Here is a 23,378-nt window from a genome sequence, read left to right on the forward strand (position 1 = left end):
GAGTCTCGCTCTGTCGCCCAGGCTGGAGTGCAGTGGCGCGATCTCGGCTCACTGCAAGCTCCGCCTCCCGGGTTCACGCCATTCTCCTGCCTCAGCCTCTCCGAGTAGCTGGGACTACAGGCGCCCGCCACCACGCCCGGCTAATTTTTTTTGTAGTTTTAGTAGAGACGGGGTTTCACCGTGGTCTCGATCTCCTGACCTCGTGATCCGCCCGCCTCGGCCTCCCAAAGTGCTGGGATTACAAGCGTGAGCCACCGCGCCCGACCAGGATGATGATTTTTGATAGGAACATTGTTGAAGCCTACTGGTAACCTTCAGATCACTCTTTCTTCATTTTTTTTCTTTCCCCCTTCCTCCAGTCTAGGGAAATTATCTTTTTAGTCTGCAAAAAGTATTTCCTTTAGGGCTTGTGACCAAGACCCATGGCTTTTTGAATCAGTCAACATAGATTTGGCTATCTGCTTCAATACAAGGAGGAAGAAACCTAACAATCACAAATGTATCATAATATTAGTCAAGCCATACAAATAATATATTGTTTCAGAACAATTTGAGATCAGAAAACATGGTGGGAAAAAGAAAAAGTAGGATATTATAAAATAAAATGTGAAAACAGTGAATATATTATGGAAAAATAAATTTTGGAAAAAATGAAGTAAGTTATGATGAAGAATAGTATAAATGAAGAACTCTGATTATTACTGCTTTACATTTTCAGATAATTATGTAGAGAAAAATAAGCCAAAGGGGTAGATTTTTTTTTAAACATAAAAGTGTACAACTCTGAGCCATCAGTATTCTAAATTTTAAAAAAAGTGAAGAAAATTAGGTCTATTTTGCTAATGCTTACGTTGGAGAATGAAAATTGAGAAATTAAATAGGTTTCTTTATGTTATGAATAGACCATGGAATGTGGAATAAAACATAAATGAATTTAAAATTTCACTCAGCTACTTAGGCACTCTGTGGCCTTCTTCATATTAACAACTCTGAATCCCATTTTTTGTCTGTGAAGTAATCTGCCTTCACAGAATTACTATAAGAACTTAATGATCGTCACCTAAGTGGAAACAACTTAGCACATGGTAAGGTGCTCAGGAAACATCTGTTACCTTCTTGTTAAATATCTCCTATGTAGGAGGACAAGGATGTATGCACATGCAAATTCCTGCCACAAATATTTCAGGAAATTGGACAATCATCTTTGCCATTCTCTCCATTTCCTCTTTTCATGACACCCAGAAGCTCAGTTGCAAAGTCGGTAAATCTCTTACTCATATCAAGAAAGGGTTTTTATGGAACAAAACGTTTCCATGACTGCAAACTATGAGAATTTCGAAATTCTCATTTCAAAAAGGAAAGAGATTCATATTCATTATTAATAATTTGTCATAAGTGTTTTTTATCTTAGTCTTAGTCACCATTAAACTCTGATATCTTTGTGAATCCATGTTGTATCTTATCATCTTTAAATGTCATACTATGTCTAACACTGTGCCTAATACTTATTAAAATTTAAAATGAATTGATTTAATAAGCAGCACTTTATGCATGTTGGTATAATTGTATTAATGAATCTTTTTTTCATGATATTCAGATACTTTTCTGTTGTGCTTTGAGAAGAGAAAAACGAAATGAAGCCAAATGGTTAATCTTTCTAAACCCAGAATGAGATGCTAAAATAAAATATTAAAATTATAATAGCTAATACTCTTTATCTCTAGCTGCTTTTTATTGGTTACCTGACTTAATCCTCATAACATTTCAGTGGCATGGGCACTAGTGTTACCTCCACTGTAGAGAGGAGAAGACTAAAGTTTGGAAAGGTTGAATAGCCAACCCCAAATCATGGAACACATGTTCAGTATCCACGAGAACCTGAGAAATCTGCATATATATATGTGTATATCTAACAATTTAGTGTAATTACCTTTTTCTCCTACTCCATAAGACAAAACTAAAGCCAGAAAACCAAGTAATGCATGCAGTATGATATAATAACTATTTCATACATTTTTTTAAATTTGTTTTCGTGTTCCCAAAGATAACACCTGTATTTTTTGACTGACTGTATCTTGATTATGAACGTAAGTTTCTATTTGTAAATAATAAATTGTAGGAATTTATATGTGGAAAATCACAAATATTATATTTACAGTGTAAAAATGACCAGGAAAAGTGAAAATTGGGTAAAAAGTTGTGAAAACGAGGTGTGCAGGATTCTTTACATTTTTCAAGTGTGTCTTATTTCTAAGTATGTTCGTTCAGCAGTTAAACAATACCCTCCTAAATTTCAAAATTAATGGAATTACTTACTTTGAAGTAATTAAGAGTTAATTATATAGCTCTTTTAGAGAAGAAAGTTTTTTCGGGTTTATAGTATTTTTAATTTATGAATAAACTGAAGTTTTAAAAAAATAATAATTCAGCATTGAAAAGTGGCTAATGCTGGAAAATCATTTTATCCCATAGAGAGCAGATAATTACCATGGCTACCATAAAATAAGCAGGCAAACCTAAGAAAGATTCTTTCTTACTTTTCCATCAGTTTAATACTTTGTTTTTACTTAAACCTATCAAGTTGTCAAGTGCATTCACTTTAGTGACTATACATCTATAATTAAAAAATTATTCCCAAGAGTCACAGTCAGTCATGTAGCTACAATCTTGTATATCACAGGAAACAAGGTACTTGTGTGTTGTATATAATTTTTATACACACAATTCTTTACATTGCCAGTGGAAATTATGTATGTATAATACTTCCTTTTTGTCTCCACACTGGTCTGAAAACTAATCTCCTGATGTTTTACAGTTGCATTATCCCTCATGTTTCCCCAGCCAGGACAAGTTCTAAAAGTCTTCATTTTTAAATCTTTGCTTTCCTATCAGGATAAATAATGGAAATTCTACACTGTGGATTCCTAAATAGGAACAGCTATGCTTTCTTTCTGTTATCTATATGCTTGATGGGCAGAACAAACTGAGTAAGAAGGTTTAATAATTTTATTTTAAGAATCTCCAATGATATATACAGCCTTTTAGATATGTAAACCAGCCCCAATTTTTCCCATTGTTCAATTTTTTGTTCCTTTTTAAAACATAATAAATGCATTGTTCTCTGTCAATGCAAATGTTGGGTGGATTATTTAAAGCCAGTTAGGAGCTGATCACTGAAGTTTGTGAGTTTTAATTTTCTCCTAGCTGTCTTGATCTTAAGAAGGAATTAAAGAAAATCTCAAGTGTCTGCCTTCATACTAAGAACACATGAAATTTCTGAAGTAAATAGAAAGATGAAGAAATAATAATATATGTTCATACTTTTGGAATATGAAAAGGATCTGCAGGAGAAACAATTACTATAACATTTGTCTCAAAAGATACCACAGAATCAGTTGAAAGTTAATAAGTCTCTGTAAACATTTTTTAGGAAAAATTTTTAACAATACTCATCTCTGTAAGTTTTGAAAGAAAAAGCTTAAGGTATGAGTCTGTTGTACTTATCACATGTTTAGAATTAGATGAAGTAGTTTTTATTTATAACTCTTCTTTCTCTTCCTCTAAACCATTAGCCTCAATCTTCTTTGGAATAAAAAGAAGAACTTTCAGATAAAACGGAGAGAAGTAATAACAAATAATATATTTTTTTCTTTATCTTCTTAGAGCTGTATTTTAATATTTAACACAGTTTTAAAGTTTAATATCACCTCTACTTTTCTATAAGCTTCATATTCTAGGCTTGCTACTGTCATATTGAGAAATTTCTCTACATAAATAGATCATTAAATTATTTTATGCTTTGTTTAGTTGAAAATGTGTTTATGTGGAAATGAGATTAAGGTAATAGAATTACACCTGTTTTCTACACTTGGTAACCTTGTGTGATAATGTCACTTGCTTACCTGGGAAGTTATTGACTCACCGCAGCCAGGAGAAGACTTTAATATTAAAATCTATTAAGTAGCATTGTGTTTTAAGTAGGAAGAAGTAAAAGTCTAAAGTTAAAAAAAGGTTAGAAATTATTTACCTGTGAGAAACTTGGATTAAAATTAACACCTAGCTTAGAGGGGTTTAAGCTGTTATAGAAAAGGGCAACATGGGCAGAATTAGGAGGCTCGGTTCATTGTTCTGCTTGCATCCAGTTCTGGGGCTTTGAATACCTCTCCAGATTCCTAAGGAGGTCAAGATATCTGATTCCTAAGATCTATTGTAATCTCCTATAAATTATGCTTTCTTTAGCTAATAATTCTTTATATATTCATGAATTCTGTAAAGCAACTTCTCTAAATTATCATCTATTTCTTCTGCTAAACAAGTCGTATATCATTGCAATGATATATTTATTTTATTAATATAAATAGAAATGAATTATGTTGAGTCATTTTTATATACTCTCAGAGTCTAGAGTTATGTTATAAACTATAAATGCTTTATTTTTATCTACCTCCAAACCAAATAATCATATTGCATATATGTCATATTTGCCAGTATAATGGTATGATTCTGAAAGTACTCTAATGACCCTGAGGCCAAATGTGAAAAATTACAACTAGAGCAAATGTCTTATGGAAGATGACTCTAATGAACTTAGGAGAGAATATTAAGAGTTAATGACATTGAAATTATCACCTAAATAATGAACACCATATTTGGTGGTAAAAATCAGAAAATCTGAATGTTTTTGTCATAAAATATCACATCTTATCGATTTATGAGTACCTGAGGACACAGTGCAATATGACTTTTAAAAATATTATTTGTAATGACCCATTCAGTTACTTTACTTACCCATTAAGATGTTCTAGAAAATGCTCAGCTGCAAATTTCACATTTTTTGTCCTGAAAGCTTTTATTTTTACTGAAGATAGTGCTCTTTAGAAAACCTGGCTGCACTTAAAAAAATTATTAGACATAGAGTTTGGCAAACATAACCAAACATAACCACAGATTTCAGGAAATAGATAGAATAGAATAAAGGCTTAGCCAAATGTATTTTTTTAGCTTTGAGGAAAAGTGACCATGTAGAATGGCACAGACTTATTAAGTGGTTATATGTATATATCCATGTATATGTGTTTATTTGTACATATATATACATTTACATATATATGCATATATATGTACATCCACCACACATATGGTGGATGTATGTATGGTGTACATATATACACATACATATATATGTACATATATACATATATACACTTAAGTCTGTGTCATTCTACATAGTCATTTTTCTAATATATATAAGATTCTGTTGATAAAATAATTTATCTAAATAAATTAGTTTTTGAGAAGAAAGATTTGTTTTAGAGCTTTTATGGATAACAAAACATTTTTTAATCCAAAGCACAATAGATGTGACATCTTTTTGCTTAAAAAAAATTCTAAAATTAGCTTTTATTTGAAATGAGACTAGAAATCCAGCCAAAAGAAACATATCAAACTTGGGTTTAAGTAGGTAAAAGTGTTTAGCATATTTTAAAATTTAATGTAAAAAGCTTCTGAAAAAAAATTTATTCATCTATCATACTTTTACCAGGCTAATTTTTTTTTCATGTTGTTCAATACAATGTTTTTTCCAAAGTAAGACCTTATACTCCAGTAGTTAGATAGACTCCACGGTATAAGTAGGACTTACCATGAAGTTTGTATATTAGAACATTCTATTTATAAGTATGGTTTCAGAAAGGTTCAGTGTGAGAATTTTACATAATGAAATTTATAATATTCTCAATGTAAGTTCATTTCCCTCCTGTGTTGTCATTTCAATGTAGTCTTTCAATCAGTTGATTCATTGTAAACTACTTTTAAGATTACGTGATTATTTCTCCCCCAAAGATATTTCATTTAAATCATTGTATACAGAACTAATAAGAAGGGAAATTTTCTTATCTGAAAAATTGGTTTCTCAAAGATGTTATATAAATCAAGCCCAAACCCTTTACAATTCTAAATTTTCTTGGATTTGTATTAAGTAGCTAAATGTCTTTTACCTGAATTCATGACATGAAACAGGAAATTGTCATACATCTAAATCTGTATCTATATTTATATTTAAATGACACGTTTTGTCTTTGATATAGAGGGAACACGGAAAATTTTAATGGTACTTCACTCACAATTGTGTCTAAAAGATTTATCCAAACTTTGGAATTAGTAAATTAATCTCTAATCTACCATTGCTCTGGGTCAACCAATTTTTCTTTGTTGAAACGTTTGATGGACTTCTTATTCTCAATGTATTGTCTTCCTTAGTCAAATTTCTATTATTAGTTTTTCATTCAAGGCAATGGGAAGAAATTTGTAATCTTTCATTTTTGAGGCATAAACCAATCATCCTGGAAATTAAAACCTTGTAATTTAAGTTCATTTTTTTTCTCCCAGCCTTTTTATTTCATGGTTGGGATTGAAAATTGATATCTGAAATTTAGTATGAGTAACTTAAGCTAAGAGAGCTAGCAATATCTACTGAAGTTTTTCCTATGTAATGAGGCATGCCTATGAACAAAGAACTTTGGGGAAGTGGACAGTGAAATTTTCTTTTTGCATGCCCCTGGGTCACTGCTTTTTCCATTTGAATTTGAGGGTTGTAACATGTCTCAGATTTTCACTGTGCCATAGTGTAAGAGGAAAAGTAGGAAAAATTAACTGTGAGACTTCAAATATACCAATGAGACCAAGCTCCCAATCCTTTTGTCTAGTAACTTTTTTGATATAGCTTACAAGTAATGAGTCTTTTTGGCTCTACGTTAGTGTTACTGTTCTTAAATGTTGTTTAACTTTGCCATTATCATTTTCTTGTGCTTACCTCCACATTTCTTTACGTTTCCTTCAACTGAGTGCAATAACTTTAGAAAAGTTATCTAATTGTTTCTCCTCCTCAAAAATTAAGTTTGGATCTTACTTATTCTAGGGCAAAGTCATATTTATCTTAGTTATAGCTAGGTTTTCACTGCCATCTGGCATCTCTTATGAATGCTGTATTTTGTTTTCCATTAAATGTTTCCAAAAATCTTCTGCTCTCAGTACACTTAACACTGCCCTCTCTTCTGTTATGAAAAGCAACTTTCTTTACTAAGTTAGTTAAAGACCTTTTATATAAACTTGCTTAGTATTTCCCTTTCTTGACTATGAAACAATGGACTCCATCTTTCCTCCTTCCTTTCCCTACCCATTCCTTTGATGCTCGTCTGCCAGCATTCCTTGTGTGACTGCATCTCTCTCTCTCCATGCTTAGAACTATCTTCAGGTTTTCCACATCCTAAGGAAGACTTCAACAAACATTGCTGATCCCTAACATTGTTTTTATTTTTCTGTCTATTTTTTTCTTTATTTCAAAATCTTTCTATTTATTTATTTACTGTGGAGAGATGAGGTATCGCTTTGTTTCCCAGACTTTTCTCAAACTCCTGGGTCCAAGCAATCCTCCTGCCTCGGCCTGCCACCAAAGTGCAGGAATTGCAGGCTTGAGCCAGCACACTCAAACACTGAGCCCTCAAGACATTTTTAATAAAATAATCTATGCATTTTGACAAGGTTTTCTCATTACTCACTTCCTAGAGTCAGACTATTGCCTTTTACTTCTACTGAAGTGTGAAGGAAGAAACATCTCTTAGAAATTCATGTATATCTGCATCAAACAATCTAGTTTTTATTCTCAAAGTGGATTAGTTGAAGGGTTTAATGATGGGAATGATGGAAAATCAGATATGTTTTAGAAAGATGATTTTGGCGGTAGTATAGAGAATAGTTTGGAGGCAGGAAAGATTGAATTTATTGTCTTTAACTATTGTGATGAAAACTAAAGACAGATCAGACAGATAGAGATACACAGTTTTGTCTCGTTATTGTGAATTTACAGTAAAAAGTCTTACAACAAACCTTCCTTTATGCCATTTCTGCTGTGAATGGGGGTCTGGCTCCATTTCTGTTTAAAAACATACTAGGTTATGTCTTAATGTGCCCGGAATTGGTGGGTTCTTGGTCTCACTGACTTCAAGAATGAAGCCGCGGACCCTCGCGGTGAGTGTTACAGTTCTAAAGGCGGCGTGTCCAGAGTTTGTTAATTCTGATGTTCGGATGCGTTCGGAGTTTCTTCCTTCTGGTGGGTTCGTGGTCTCGCTGGCTCAGGAGTGAAGCTGCAGACCTTTGTGGTGAGTGTTACAGCTCATAAAAGCAGTATGGACCCAAAGAGTGAGCAGTAGCAAGATTTATTGCAAAGAGTGAAAGAACAAAGCTTCCACAGTGTGGAAGGGGACCCAAGCGGGTTGCCACTGCTGGCTCGGGCAGCCTGCTTTTATTCTCTTATCTGGCCCCACCCACGTCCTGCTGATTGATAGAGCCCAGTGGTCTGTTTTGACAGGGCGCTGGTTGGTGTGTTTACAATCCCTGAGCTAGACACAAAGGTTCTCCACTTCACCATCAGATCAGTTAGATACAGAGTATCCACACAAAGGTTCTCCAAGGCCCCACCAGAGCAGCCAGACACAGAGTGTCGATTGGTGCATCCACAAACCCGGAGCTAGACACAGGGTGCCGATTGGTGTGTTTACAATCCCTGAGCGGGACATAAAGGTTCTCCACGTCCCCACCAGACTCAGGAGCCCAGCAGGTTTCACCCAGTGGATCCTGCACCGGAGCTGCAGGTGGAGCTGCCTGTCAGTCCTGCGCCGCGCGCTTGCACTCCTCAGCCCTTGGGTGGTTGATGGGACTGGGCGCCGTGGAGCAGGGGGCGGCGCTAGTCGGGGAGACTCGGGCCGCACAGGAGCCCATGGAGGGGGTGGGAGACTCAGGCATGGCGGCCTGCAGGTCCCCAGCCCTGCCCCGCGGGAAGGCAGCTAAGGCTCGGTGAGAAATCGAGCGCAGCGCCGGTGGGTCGGCACTGTTGGGGGACCCAGTACACCCTCCGCAGCCGCTGGCCCAGATGCTAAGCCCCTCATTGCCCGGGGCCAGCAGGGCCTGCCGGCTGCTCTGAGTTGGGGGGAGGCCTGCCAAGCCCACGCCCACCCGGAAGTCCAGCCGGCCCGCAAGCGCCGCGGGCAGCTCAGGTTCCGCTCGCGCCCCTCCCTCCACACTCCCTGCAAGCCGAGGGAGCCGGCTCCCGCCTTGGCCAGCCCGTAAAGGGGCTCCCACAGTGCAGCGGGGGGCTGAAGGGCTCCTCAAGTGCCACCAAAGTGGGAGCCCAGGCAGAGGAGGCACTGAGAGTGAGCAAGGGCTGTGAGGACTGCCGGCATGCTGTCACCTCTCATGAGCACAACAAAAGTACCAGGTGAGCAGACTATACTCTGATGAGGCCAGCCATTTTTCCTTCTACTTTTGGAGTTACATTCTTACAAAGAGTAGTTGTGTTTGTTTACAAATGACAATTTATTTTTATAATTAGAAAATTTAATAGTGTGCTAAGCAATGAGATACAAAGGCAAAAGAGAAAAAGTATTGTTGTTTTATAAAACTAAATCAGACAATTTAAAAAACAAATTCAAGGCTCCTGCAAGAGTCTGTCAAATTAGTTGTGGATGTGATAATTGTTGAAAAGATTGGACAGAAAGATATATTGGCTCCTGCTGTTGTGTAGCATATTACTACAATTACATTTTCTTTTAAAATAAAAAATAAAGTTATTATCTTAAAGCTGTGGAGATCAGAGGTTCAAAATCAGGCTGAAAGGGCTAAAATGAAGGTGTCAAAGGACCATATTCCTTCAGGAAGCTCAAGGATAAAATCTTCTCCTTGCCTTTTCCAGCTGCTGAAGGCTTTCCATATTTTTTGGCTCACAGCTCTCTTCCATCATAAAATCCAGCAATCACATTATTTGGGCCTCTGCTTCCACGGTCACATCTCCTTCTATGAATGACTCTGACCTTACTACTTTTATCTTATAAAAACTTTTATGATTACATTGGGCCCAACCAGATAATCCAAGATTATCTCCTGGTATCACAACCCTTAACTTAATCACATCTACAGGGTTACTTTTGCCATGTAAGGTAACAATTGGAAAGTTCTGGGGATTAGGACATAGACGTCTTTGGGAGGGGCTTTCAGCATACCAAGGGGATAAAAACAAAATCTATAAGTATTCTGCACTCAAAACTTTATGTTCTCCATGGCAGAAACCAAATCCAAAAACACATAATGAATGTCATTTATAGGAAGGAAGGAAGGAACCAAATTTCAATTCTTGGAGCATAGTCAGAAGCCTCAAAGTCATTGGTTATATACCAAAACATATGTATTTTATAAATTAAAATCAAATGTTACTTTGTAATCTTTCTGATCTTCTAAAAATTTTATCTGTATAGCATCATTCCTTGTTGACTTATAAAAATCTACTCGATCCAGAGACAGTGAACGATCATTAAAATACTTCCCTAAGAGTTTTCCTACTTCTTTATCACTCCTGTCAACACCCCACTTCCCTACCAGGGATGGATCAGACTCTGCTTGTCGAAGGGTGGCAGGAAAAGTGGGAGAAAGAGAAAATATAAACATGAGAAATAGAGAGAAACTAACCACTCTCACCTCTTATGTCTTACTGTAAATATTCCAGCGTGAAACAGGTCTGAGTCCAGGGAAAACGTAGCTTAACACAAAATTAAATCTAGATCCTTAGTTAATATTTTAGACATGATTATTCTTTCTTAGTGAATTGAGAGGGTGACGCAATGACTGCCTGTTTTCTGTGAATAAGCAGAGAAGTCAAGAAGCATACTGCATATTTCATCCAGTAGTAAGGGAAGATTTTCCTCACTGTATAAAGTTAGAAGGAATTGGTGGGAGACAGAATGTAAAGTTGTATCTTCATCACATCCTGAATTGCTTTTATTAAATCATTAATTAAGCTCTGTCAACATACCATATTCTAAAAATAGGGTTGGCCCCATCAAACAAGAGAGGGATTTGTATTTCATTTTAAAATGTTCTTCATTAACAGTCTTTACTCAAATAGCCTCAGTGGAGCATAGTACCAAATAAGGAACAAGCATATGGAATCTTAAGACTGTAATGGCCAAATGTCCATGATCAGTAGAATTGATTAAACAACTTTATTTCACCTTGTAGCAAATACAAAACACATGGTATGATGTTGTATACTTACAGAAAAGTACTTTTAAAGAGAAGACAAATGATAAATAAAAATAAAAACAGAGTGACAAATGATAAGCATTGCACAATAGAACAAAAAGATGGTAATTCGCATAAGGGTGGTTGCTTATGATATATATCTTTATTCCCCTTATCTATTGACTTTGCTTTGATCAAAAGCAATTGCCATTCAGCTAACATAGCAAAACTTTCTTTTAAAAATCATTTCATACACTACTTTACTGCTAAAGTTGCTTGCCTCTTAAATATTTCTAGCGTTTATCGAGAGATATTTGGATTCATTTGAATTTGTGTATTATTTCTTCAGCAATAAAATGAGCAATAATGAAGTAAAAATAACTTTATAAGTGAATATAAATGTATCATCATACTAAATATGAATGTAAAAATATATATGTGTATATGCACATAATATTTTGTTTGTTACCTTAATAAGATGTGACACTTTAGTTTGCTTTCATAAGTATGCAGATAGCAAAAACCTTACTTTAAAAGCTTTTCAGTTACACCATCATTAGCAAAAAGTTACAAAGCCAGCATGATTACCGACCTAGGCTATTTTTAGTATCTTCCCAGTATGAGTAGTTCATTGGATTTAAATGCTATTTTCTCCCATTTTATAGGCACATGGTCAGAGTTATAGCATATATTATTGCCTCTTGCTAAGTTTCTTGTAAAATAGCAAAACTACAGTATTTATGCTAAACTGGCACTTTTTTGAATGTAGCATTTTAATGTTGAAGGTCACACTTGTAAAAACCATGGCGCTTTCTTATCATTGGACTTCTGAAATTTTTAGAGTATAATTGAATTATGGGAGGGGTGGATAAAATACCAGCTATATCATTTAATTTATCGTGTAACTTATACTAAATTTTTTCATCATACAAATCAAACATTTTATAAGTATGCTTCTTTCCTAAATCTACCATAGGGTTCTTTGTAAGGCGGACTTGATTGAGAGTTGTTGAGAAACTTAAATGTGTCTTTAGTTTTCTTTAGAGTAACACATCTCTTCTAGTGATCAGATACTGCTTATTAGAGTTGCAGAGTCTGCATGGCAATTCAGGTGGGAGCCTTAGGATGAGAGAAGAGATCATGAGAGAATAGTTGGGCAGATGGATAGACAGATATTAAAACATATGTAAAGATCTAACATGAATTTAAAGCAGCAATATAATGTTGTTATACCTCATTAAACCAACTAATATAAAAACAGAATGAACACCCACTATAAAACTGGTAGCAATTTCTAATTTGACTTCTAGCATTCATTTTAATGGATCTCTGTATTAGGAGGTCCTTCAACCTGGTTGTTTACATATGGCCCTAGAGTAAGCAGTGCCAGTTCTTTGCTGTGTTTGAAGCCAGCATTTGCTGTTTCTGAAACAATCTGAGACAAAGGTCTCAGTTATGTGATTCTTCATTCTGAATTAATGCTATCTCTTACTCTTTCGGCCATTAAAAAAAAAAAAAATCTACAGTCTTCTTCGTTTCTGAAAATAATAAAAAAAAAGAAGTCTCCTAAAAACTGTCCTGAAATCTTGGTGAATTCAAACTGTATGAGATTATTTTATTCGGTGCAAAATTGTACCCTGAAATAGGAATACATACCTAGTAATTTGGTTTTATTTTAATTTACCAAAATTCATTTGACACAGTTTTTACATTCCACATTTTCCATTGAACAATATTTTAGAAGCATTCTTTTGCATTCTTCATGTTAAGTATATTATGGTCTGTGTGGAGAGAATGTTTGCAGCTCAACAGTTCTTTTCCTGCTGGGTAATTATTCAGTGTATTTGTTTATTACTTAACTAGTTTTCACTGTGATGAATCTTAGGTTTTTATTTTGTTACTGATTTTGTTAGAAAACTACACAGATGACTTCTACTGAATTCTTGCTCATGAAGATGTTTTATAAGAGACAAAGAAAAAGACACAGTCAAATTTATATGCTGTGCTTCAAATGGTTGTGGACTGCAATATGTCCTCTGTGAAAATTCCTGTGTCCAAGCCCTAACTCCCAGTGTAATGGTAAATGGAGATGGGGCTTTTGAAAGATAAGTAGGGTTAGATGAGGTCATGTGCAAGGCTCTAGTCTGATGGGATTATTGTCCTTACAAAAGAGGAAGAGACACTGGAGCTGACTTGCACAGGAAGAAAAGGCCATGTGAGGACACAGAGAGAAGGCAACCATCTGCAAGCCAGGAATAGAGCCCTCACCAGAGACCTAATTTGCCAGCATCTTGATCATGTACTTCCAGCCTCCAGAACTGTGAGAAAATACGTTTCTGTTGTTAAGCCACCCAATTCGTGGATTTTGTTATGGAGGCCTGAGCAAACTAATACAGGTATACAGTAGGCACACAATTGATAAGATTTAACTCTCAACTTGTTTGGCCCTCAGAAGACGAGGTTCCCTATCATATGAGACACTCACCAAACAATTGCTAAATAATAAACAAATAATTTAGAACTGTTTAATGTGCATGTGATGAAAACTATGCCACATTACTTCCATAAAACTGGAACAATTGAATGAATTGCAGTTACATTAATGTGTTCACTGTTAGTCCAGATTATGTACTAAAACATCTGTGTTCTAGAGTAGAATCAAAACTTTGAACTTTGTAATACACTGAATAAATACATTGTTAACAAAGTCTTTTGCTCGTTCATTTTTATTAGTTGAGATACATAAGTTGATAGTCTTGGGTGTTTGCAATAGTAAAAGAGGAAGCACTGAAATCAGAGAAAATCAATTTTAAGCAAAAACAAGGACATGCATGTATGTGGTTTTCTCAGCAGGGGCTAGTATAGAAAGTTTATGTTATATTTCTAAAACTTTCCTTGTGGACGTTTTAAAATTAAGTATTGATTTGCTTTTTAGTTATAATCTTGGATCCTTGGGTGATAGCTACAATTCTATGTCTGTCTTTTTATTCTTCAGAAACAGAAAATCAATAAGACAGAATTTATAAGTGCATTTTCAAAAGTTACTTTAGTCCTTAAAAGAATCAAATTACTTTATTTTTGACATTATATTATTTAAATTCCAATCTTCTATGTTGGCAATGCCAAAATCACTATTTCTGTTTTGTTTATATTTCAGTTGTCATGCAATGGTTAAATATAAGAATGTTTGCCACTTAAGACTGGATTCTATATATGTATGTGTATGTGTGTGTATATGTATATATATGGAGAGAGAGAGAGAGAGAGTATATATAATACATACATTCAAATTTTTATTTTTTAAGGTTATATCAACTAAAAGCACTTTATGTACCATTTGAAGATGAAAACAATTTACATAGAACATGTTTAAAATAAAATCTGTTTTATTATTTAAAACACAATTTAGATGCTAACTACATCAGAAAGAATTAAATTGATGGTAAAATCAAAGTTATATGTATATGAAATGGGAAATTACTGTGCAAAATAAATATTAGACCTGTGAGGAGAAAAGTTTTCACCAAGTTTACTTACCAGGACCAGAGCGAGTGATAAGTCATTTACTCTGTACTACTAAAGAAGAAAATTTATGAGTATGAAACTGTTTTACTCATTTAAAAATGTTTTCATATTACCAAGTTAGAAAATAAGCAGGCCAAAGGCTAGAGTACCATGTGTATTTTTGCATTTTCCATTTAAGAAGAAAAATCAGCAGCTCAAAACTATTATAATTACTAAGTAATGAAGAGTACATATTCTTTGAAGCATCTCACTTATATTTAAGAAATAAAATACACTAAAATATACAATGAATGTAAGCTAGGATAGGAAAAGCAATTGTATTCTTTGAAATAAAATCATCTTCACTCTTAGACATAACTAAGGAATTTTAAAATCTGAGTGATAACATGAAATTTTTAAAATGCTATGAAAATTTATTATTCAAAATAGCCCTATATTCTTGGAAATTTTCCTATGAAACTTTAAAACATAAATTTTTAAATAAAATTAAAGATACTCTAATAATTATGAATTTTCTTATTCAGAATAAATGTTAATAATAAAATTTGATTATATAATTAATAACAATTTAAATGAATTATTAAAAGTCCAGTTGAATATAATTATAATATTTTAAATTCCAAATTTTACATTGCTGCTAATTTTAGTATAAAATTTATTAATAAGCTTAATCATACTCAAAAGTTTTTTTAGTTTTATTTTTTATTTAGTTTTGTATGTTTTTGAGGGAAATGCCACTTCATCCAGAAAAGCCGAAGTTTAACACGGATGTAAACTTTTGAGAAAATTTTATAGTCCAAAAAACAGTTATATTTACTTGCAGTTTACCTGTTACTAGATGTTATTAACTGTAGACTGCCTAAGGCTACTAGAAAAATTTGCTGATCAAGTAAAGCTAAGATTTAGTTTAGTAAGGAAGAACACTAAGTTCAGAGATTCTTTGTAGATACTCAAAATAGGAAAATGAGAAAGAGTATTTAGAGATTTTACTGTCTGCAGTGGGTGATTTTAAGGTAGGTCTTGCAAAGTAGGTAATTGGTTGGGACAGGGCAGAGTTATGACATAATAGTTTTGTATGGGTGAGCAGAGAGTGACAGGGTCTTGAAATGATTCTTGATAAGCAATATGTTTTATCTCCAAGGAACAAGCATTTCCTAGAGCCAGCATCTATGATTTTTAAAAAACGGCCTTCGTATTTAGCAGAAGGACAGAAAAATAGGCCTGCACCCTGTATTATTTAACATAATGCTGGGAGAATATGACTGTTTCCAGTATTGTTTCCTACAGGCAAAGGAAATTATGTTGTTTCCGTTTTAAATTATTTTTCTGGTCATTCCTCAGCCTAAAGTGGACAATAAACCATTATGATCTGGGGACATATCAGTCCAGGTCTATACAGTTGTTTGATTTGTCACGGTCATAGATAGATTTTCTAAGGATGTTCGCTCTCCCCCCACTGCTTCTTGTACTTTTTCCTGTTAAGAGATCAATTATTCCATCATTTTATAGAACAGTGGCTATGCAGCTGTGTTTAAACCTCTGGAGGTCACCTCTGGAGGTTGACCCTACAACACAGACAAATATTAAGAGAAGAATTATGATCAGAAGTTTTAAGCCAGGAGCCAGATTTGCTTCACTGTAAACAAAGGGAACAGATTTTATTTCCAATGCAAAGGGCACACAGAAAGAGGTATGGGGGTATCAACCAAATTACTTAAATTTCTTGATTTATTTGACCATTTTCAAACATTTTAATGATCCCAGAGAGCTCTGTAATGTGTAAGTACAACATTCTTCCCCTAAGAATGAGTCAACACGTGAGGCCAATATTATATGTAAAGCAGCTTGTCTAATTTCAAGAAACTCTTAGCCAAGGCATTGTCAGTTCTTAGAGAAATTGTATGATTTCCCTGCTTTTCTCTGAACCACAGCATGTAATATTCTTCCCACTCTATGAATCTTTTGTGAAGCATGAAATGGGAAGGCATGGGGGCAGAAGAAAACAGTCTAACATTTTGCTTAGTGGTTAACGTTTTTGAACTTAAGGCCCAGGTTATATTCTTTTCTATTAATCCATTTGAGATCTCTTTTTCTAAAAAGGAAATTTTGGGGGGTAAAGTTGACCCTGGGTAATATTATGAAGTACAAATCAGAGTCCTGTGCCATAGAGGAAAATAGTGAGGCAGGACATGGAAAGCCTGGCAGTCTTTCCTAGGCAATTTACATTATCAAATAATCTGGATAGATTGACAATAATAGTTAATACTTAATGTGTGTATCAGATATGTTGTAGCCACTTTTCATATATTACTCAACTAGTCTTCACTACAACCTTAAAAGATAGGTATTGTTACAGTCCATGCCTTACTGAGACACAGTGAGATTAAACAAGTTAAAATATTGATTAGCTAGTAGATGGTGGTGGCAGTAGGTTTCAAACCCAGCCTCTGGAGCCTTTACTTTTAATCATTATAAAATACCACTTCTCAAAAGTCAGTAAGACTTTAAGAGAAAATAAAAATTAAAACTAAACGAACTGTGTAAGACTTTATAAAATTTTATTTTGGCTGAAAATTTAAAATTGAAAGTGCAAAATATTTATCTAGTTATACGGACTTTTAAAAGATACAACTACAGCCGGGTGCAGTGGCTCACACCTGTAATCCCAGCACTTTGGAAGGCCGAGGCGGGCAGATCACAAGTTCAGGAGATCGAGACCATCCTGGCTAACATGCTGAAACTCCGTTTCTACTTAAAAAAAAAAAAAAAAAAAAAAAATAGCCAGGCGTGGTGGCGGGCTACTCGGGAGTCTGAGGCATGAACCCGGGAGGTGGAGCTTGCAGTGAGCCAAGGTCGTACCACTGCACTCCAGCCTGGGTGACAGTACGAGACTCCATCTCAAATAATAAAATAAAAAAATAAGTAAAATATACAACTACAAGAAAATCTGGATTTTTATTTTATATGAATGAGTTATTTTTTGAAATGTCAAGCTGTAAAAATATATGAAAGTGTAATTAATAGTTATTTAGTGACTATGATTTTCTGATCTATATACAAAAGCATATTTTAATAAGAAATTTTATATTGGATTACATTTGTTTTGCCTTCATTTAGTGTAAAAATGAAACAAAGATAAAATTTGACAGTTCAGAAGATCACATCAAATTTCACTGAATTATCCTATTAATTTAACTTCTTATTCATTACTGAGATTCTTATGTAATAAAATAATAAATAATCACTTACTTTACTCTCTTCTCTGCGCAAATTTTGGTTTATGCAAATTCTAAGGGCTCCATAAACCAAAGAATTGAATAAATGAAGCATTTTCCTTTTAAAAAACATTTAAAATGAAATGAAATTGAGGTTCACCTTGAAACATCAAACACCACTTCTAGTTATTTGGTGTATTTTCCACTTTAATTGGAAAATTGATCATCTAAAGATTTTTATTTGAAGTGTAAAAAAATGTGCCCACAGAGAGATGAAAAGTACTACACACCGGGTTTGAGGCCTCGTAAAGTCTTAGCAAAATACTTTATCATACTTTAAGAATCATACCCTTTGAATCAAAGCTTAAAAAAAAAGGAAATATCTAATCCGTTATTTTGAAAATTGACTGTGGGAGTGAGGAAGGCAGAGATTAAAAGTGGAAAGGAAAAGATAAAGAAAAATACTTTCTTGGCTAGCTTGGAGAGAAAGAAGAGCCATTCCAATTTCATCATAATTGGCCCTCGTAGGTATTCCTAACCTGAGACTGGCTTGGGTTAAGTCTTGCTATCAAAATGACAGTAGTTTTGAAGTTAGTGGATTCCAAAATTTTAGTTTATCAAGTACTTACATAGGAAATAATTGAAATAATAGAGAATTACATAAAATATCTATTAGTTTCTTTTTAAGTGTTTAAAATATATATATATATATATTTGTTTAGTTTCTTTTTAAGTGTTTAAAATATATATGTATATGACATGGGAAAGGAGAGGTTTCGACTTTCAAAAATGTAACCAGTATGGGAAACTTGGCATTTAAAATAGAATATAACATGATCCAAACAGAGACTTTTATAACAAGGGGTAGAGGACAGGGGACTCATAATTAATATAAGACATTCAGGAGAAATATATCACACTCATCAGTTAGTATGTAGAAGTGTTTCCACATAGTCTGCTTGATTCTTACAGTTAAAGAATTATACTCTGGAAAGCAATGTAAATTTGTCCAAAAGAATTATCAAATAAGAAATTATTGATAAAGTAAGGAAAATATGACTGTACTCTCATATTAGGCAGCAGGTAATATGTATCCTTTTAGATTTTCAAGGTAATATTCATGTTTGAGTGCAAAATAAACATGAACTAATACTAAACTATTTGAAATGCAGTATTTTAATCGAAAGTCACCACTAATGTATGTATGTATCCTAAAATGTGAGTTTTGATGGATATTTATATAGTCAATGTAAGAAGCCAATGTTAAAAAATTAGACATATCATCATATTTCATCTTCCTGTTTAGGCAGTAAGATTTCATTATTTTTAAGTTGTAAGTTTTAGCTTTCAAGCATCTTCACTTGTAGAATAATTTCTCTTGTGTACTGTAGTGATTGGGAGAATAGCGGAATTTGCTATATTAAAAAAGAAAATCACCAGTTGAAATTATATTACCTTCTCATATAACCTTTTGGGAGTTTTGATGCACTTGCTATTTATGAATTGGAATGTTTAAGGTGTATACATCCAACATTTTGCTTGTTGGATCAATTTACTCATATATTACTTTTGGTCCACTCACTGTAATTAATGTTACCAAAATACCAGTGAGATCTACAGAGGCAAAAGGAGAACTTTATTTTCTAAAAACAATCTGCAGATTGGGCAGACAGCAGGTTTCTGTGCAAAACAAAAGTGTGCTCCAAGCAGAGGTTGGACAGCTAATGAAGATGAAGGCAAAACATAGGACAGTGGTAGGGAGTAAAGAGAAGGGACTTGATTGGGATGATCTTTATACCCCAAATCACCAGTCTCTCTGAATTGGAGGGTTCCAGGTGGACTATCTGTTGGTGGTAAGTTGTGGAATATCCATCTGCAGTTGTTTTCGACGTTGGAAAGACCAGGCACTGTTCTTGGACTTGGTTACAGAAAAACATGTTTTGCAACAGTTTTCAAGAACACAGAGAACAGGGACTTCATTTCTGACCTCGTTCAGGGCCTTTGCACAAGTTATTTCCTCTGTAAGCCATACTCTTTCCCACTTTTTCTCTGGCTCCTACTTTTTATTCTTTGAGATCTTAGATTTCTTCATACTCCCCCTCCAAACATAAATGTGTTATCTTTCATTTTCTTTTATGACATAGTTCTCTGATAATTTTCTTTATAACCGTTTTCTAATTGTCCAATTAGGAATTCATTTGTGAGCTTATTTTTTAAGTTGGTTTCCCCTACACGTGAGCATCAGGAAAGCATCAGAGTGCCCAACACATACTATTATAAACTATGTAAGGCCATGTCTGATCTTTTACTTCAGTAAGAAGTGACACCACTAATTATTAAATTGTAAAGAAAAGGGATGAAATAAGTCAAAATACTTACTTCTGGATGCCTTATTATTATTGACCATTAAGCAACACATTCTACAAAATGTATTATGCTGTTCAATTCTTTTTAAAAAATGAATTAATCACATCTGTGATTTCCTATCTGTTTTGAAGCTAGACGTTCATCTTCCCAGAATTGCTAAAATGTTTGCTGGTTGAACAACAGCATACTAATTAACTAACCTTTCTATTGCAAAAAGTTTATTAAAAAGTCAGAACATTAAGTTGAGAATATTTACTGACAAGATTTATAAATCCCATCTAATCAAGCTGAAGTGTTAGTAAAATGCTGGCTTATAAGTAATGGCCTAAATGAGACTCACTATTTTTTGAACGTATTTCTAGGTTAAAAAAAAAAAAAAAAAAAAAAGCAAAGCACATTACCAATATAATACAATATTAGAAAGTTCTCATCTCATTAGGTTTTGATATGGAAATATAGTTTGCATTTGGAATAATAAATACCTGACATTACAGGAACATAATGACCACAGAATAATCTTGCCTTTCCACATTTGAAACTATTGATGAGTGTTAATGACTTGCAAATAATTTCTTCCCCAAATCTATGAGAACTCAGAAGCCAATTACATAAGTTTTTTAAGAGAATATTTGTATGTGCAATTGTTAGTTTCATAACTAAAATTTTTTGCGTTTATTCTAACATTTGAGCATCTTTTTTTTTTTTTTTGAGGCAGAGTCTAGCTCTGGCGCCAGACTGGAGTGCAGTACAATCTTTGCTCACTGCCACCTCCGCCTCCTGGGTTCAAGCAATTCTCCTGCCTCAGCCTCCCAGCTAGCAGGGACTACAGGCATGCACCACCATGCTCAGCTAATTTTTATATTTTTAGAAGAGACAGGGTTTCACCATGTTGGCCAAGATGATCTCGATCTCCTGACCTTGTGATCTGCCTGCCTTGGTCTCCCAAAGTGCTGGGATTACAGGTGTGAGCCACAGTACCCAGCCTTGAGTCTCTCATTTTTAAGGAACTTTTGTAGTAGGTACAAGGCTTGTAAAATATTCAAAGTAACATTAGACTCACCAGTAATGATAAGTTAAGAAGGCCAGGTACAGTGGCTCACGCTTCTAATCCTAACACTTTGGGAGGCCAAGACACGCAGATAGTTTGAGACCAGCCTGGGCACAATGGTGAAACCCATTCCCTACAAAAAATACAAAAACTTAGCTGGAACTGGTGATGCACATCTGTAGTCCCAGACACTTGGGAGGCTGAGGTGGTAGGATCACCCAAGCCTGAGGAGGTTGAGGCTGCAGTGAACGAAGATCATACTACTGCATTCTAGCCTGGGCAAAAGAGTGAGACCCTTCCTCAAAAGAAAAAGAAGTTAAGGAAATTATACATTGTATACAACAATGAAGAGCAGCTCATCTCTAATGTATTCATTGTAGATTGAAAATGAGAAAAACATGATTACCTTTGACTCGTGGATTATGTCATTCGTATTAAGTAAAACTTTGCTAGATAAGTGAAAATCACAGGACAACATGATTTTTAAAGGCATGTTTCCTTCCAGAAAAAAAAGTCAATAAATAGATAAATTTCTGTTCAACTAGAAATTTTCCCCAAATGCCTCTCCACCTCCTAGTGTGTTGTGTACAGGAGGTGGAACACATCAACTCAGAAGCATTTTTTCCTGTTTGGTAGAGAGAGAGAGAACATTGACTAGACTGAAAGTTGCTGTTAGTCTTTGCCGAGGATTGTAGCAGGTGCAGGATGCCCTCCAGCCTCCTAAGAAGGACGGCTCAGGCTAGTCTCTACCTTTCCTGTCTTTATCTGACACTTCCAGACATACCACCTGCGCCCTAGTTGTATGGAACATAATTTTATTATGCAAAACACAGAACCCACCCACCCCACCACTACTCACTTACACTGATTCAATGTCTACCTTTTAATCAGTGTTATAGACTGAATGTTTGTGTCTTCCCAAAATTCATATGTTGAATCTCTAACCCTCAGTGTGATTGTATTTGGAGATAAGATTATAAAGAAGTAATGTTAAGTGAGGTCAAAAGAATAGGGCCTTGATCCAATGGGATTAGTGTCCTTATAATAAGACACACACACACACATGCACACACACACACACACACACACACACACGTACGTACGTTATGTGAGGGCACAGTGAGATGGCAGCTTCTTATAAGCCAAGAGAAGAGATTCCAGAAAGAAACCTAAGAAACCTACCTTATTGGCATCTTGATATTGGACTTCTCTGTGTCCAGAGCTGTGAGAAATTAAGTTTCTATTGTTTAAGTTCCCTAGTCTAGGGTATTTTGTGGCAACGCAAACAGATCTTAGGTCTCATTATTCTTACAAATAAGATAATTAAACTCCCTCTGTAAAGTTTCTGGAGTCCTTTCCACCCTCCATCCAAGCAAAATCGGTTCTCCCTGCTCTGCAGTCCCATGGGACTTGAATACAACTGTAGTATGAGCATGCCTTGTCTATTATGGCTAAGTATGTATTCATTCCTGGCTCTCCTATGGGGCCGTGATGTACTTGAAGACGTCAAGCTCATAGTCTCATACAAAGGGAGAAGGAAGGGAGGGAGGGAGTTAGGGATGGAGTTAGGGAGGGAGGGAAGGAGGGAAGGAAGGGAGGGAGGGAAGGAGGGAAGGAGGGAAGGAAGGGAGGAAGGAAGGAAGGAAGGGAGGAAGGGAGGGAGGGAGGGAAACCGAGAGAGAGAAAAAGAGTGGTGGAGGAAGAAAAAAAAGAGACAGAATCTGATAAATAAGAAGTCTATAATATCGTCATTGTCACCATCATCATAAATATATAATGTGCATGACCATGGATGTCTTTACATATCTGAGTGCATATCATTTCAAACACTGAAGAGTGTCATGTTCTCTTACTGGACAGGCAGTAGCTTCATGCTCATCCCCAGTCCCTAGTAAAATGAGTCTAAATGTCTAGAGGGTTGGAAAACTCTGACTGAACCCATCTTTTGCAATTTTGGGGGAGTGGAATTGTCTAATAAATTTGAAAAATCATAATTTATCAGATGCAGGTGATGATATATGTTTTCACAAAAAGCTTCATAGCTGGGAATTGCATCTGCATGTACACTGCAAGCTATTAAGTACCCCCAAAAAGAATCCCTGAAATGTTTTCGGAGATATTATGCTATTTTATGGAATATCAGCTTAACAGCACTT

At 34.9% G+C, this 23,378-nt stretch overlaps 1 protein-coding gene across 3 annotated transcripts in view; it reads left to right on the top strand.

Annotated features, from left to right (window-relative positions):
* The window catches only part of NEGR1 (neuronal growth regulator 1), a 906,728-nt gene that overhangs the window by 171,634 nt on the left and 711,716 nt on the right, over window positions 1-23,378 (top strand). The window lies entirely within an intron of this gene.

Source organism: Hylobates moloch, unplaced genomic scaffold (genome assembly GCF_009828535.3).
Source record: "Hylobates moloch isolate HMO894 unplaced genomic scaffold, HMol_V3 SCAFFOLD_5, whole genome shotgun sequence".
NCBI classification, from domain to species: domain Eukaryota; kingdom Metazoa; phylum Chordata; class Mammalia; order Primates; family Hylobatidae; genus Hylobates; species Hylobates moloch.